The sequence below is a fragment of the Chaetura pelagica genome, unplaced genomic scaffold, assembly GCF_000747805.2.
Source record: "Chaetura pelagica isolate M959 unplaced genomic scaffold, ChaPel_1.0 scaffold220, whole genome shotgun sequence".
Classification (NCBI taxonomy): Eukaryota; Metazoa; Chordata; class Aves; order Apodiformes; family Apodidae; genus Chaetura; species Chaetura pelagica.
In genome coordinates, this window is record NW_009951982.1 from 61,450 (window position 1) to 63,368 (window position 1,919).

A 1,919-nucleotide genomic window follows, 5' to 3' on the forward strand; every position below is an offset into this window, starting at 1 on the left:
CACTTCTGCATCTGCTGTTCTGAGAAAGAAGAATATAAAGAACGTTTGCATTTGAAGAAAAAAAAAATCCTCTTTGCATCAAACTTTATTCACTTTGGGAAATCTGTTTTTACAAACGTTAATCTGAAAAGCTTCAGCTAAAATTGGCAGGTCACAGAGGAAAAGTACTTCTGACTATATTTTTGGAAAAGCTGAAAAGATGACCACAGCCTTGACAGTTGAACCGTAGAGATCTGCAGAAATGTTATTCAGAATGTGTTCTGTGCATTTCACTCCGTGAAAGTGTGAAGTAAAATATGTGATAGTAAAAGACAGTCACAAGATGCCCAAGTTAACCTTTGTTCTTCCAGTGTCACATTAAAAATATAAGTGGAAAACAGTAGAGAAATTCCAAAATTCCAGTTACTGTAGATACGGAGCAACTTGAGTGCAATCACACTCTGATTGCCTGCTGAAGGCTGGGTGGACTTGAAACGCTTGCTTATGACTTGGGAAGTCTTACATGAATTTAAGGCCCTCCTCTATTTGCATTTGTGATAACAAAGTTGCTGAAGAATGTACTACTTTGATTTTGCTGAGTTTATTATCATTGTTTGAAGGTATTGGCTAGCGAGGATAGGAGAGCAACAGAATCTGGCCTTGTCCTCTCAAAAGCCCTCAGCCTGCCTCTTCATGACCCTGCTACTGAAGAGTTTCACTCTGTGATGCCATGATTGGAAAGCTCTGGAGTTTTTTTTTGTTTGCATCAGTAGAAATCCATACTGTCAGGTATTTTTATCTAATAGTTTTAGATTTACTGCCATTCCTGAGAGTACGAGAGCTTCTAAGCAGCTAGATAGGTTATAGGAGATATCCTTATGTAGTCTGCAAAATCTGATTTAAAACAGCTAAACCTAGCTAATGGTGATTTAAGTTAATGAAATCCTAACAGTGTATTGCAAGGAAAAAGAATTGTGCACAAATTCTAGTTTTATATTCCTTATAGTCCTACCATAAATCATCTCACAGGAATTCTATTTGTCAGTATATGTCACATGTGTGAAAGCCTTTAAAAATCAAAGAATTTCAGGCCAACTCCAATTTCTGTTCTATGGGATGCAAGTGGAAACTGAAATGTGACTGAAACTGAAATGTGACTAGCACTTTGGTGCTAGGACGTGCTTCTGTCTTCATCATGACAATGAACACCTTTTGCAATTTTGCTGTCTCTATAGTTTTGACATTCTAAGTGTTCTTAGCTCATTAAAAGAATTTTTCAATATCCCTGAAGCATACCTGAAGTATATACTTCCTAAGGAACACCAAAAAAGTATTTTAAGTACATATGTTGATGATAACTTCCATGGATTAAAGGGGTTGATGGGTTTATAATTTCACTGGGTTGTTCTCTGTAATTTTTTGCCTAATTGTTCTTGGTTTTTTCAAGCTATTTTTTTTATGATGTCTAACATGAATAAAGCTAGCAGATAAGAACCACAGCAATGCAGGTAGGAATCAAGAAAATAAAAAGTGAGAGAGTTAGACTTTTCCTGTCAAATAGTACTTCCTGTCTTTGTCTCCTACGGCTTCATGACAATTTTATCTGAAGTTCCACATATTACAAACTATATATAATAGCTCAAAAGCTGAATTAGTTTAAGCATTTTTCTTAATTTCAACTCTCTCTGATATTTGTCACTAAATAAATGTTGACTATGCAGCCATTATGAGGAAAATAATACAGTTTTTCTGTATGTCACTTCCAAACTTAAGATAAGCCTGTGACCGAAGTGGTTGATTCAGGCAAGTATGAACAGGTTATTCAGAAGACCCAGTGATTGTCTTAGCTCCAGTTTGGCTTTTTCTCTCCTTTTTTTTTTTTTTTTTTTTTTTTCAAAAAAAAAAAAAGCAGGAAAAAAAAAGATTGCCGAGGTTTAAAT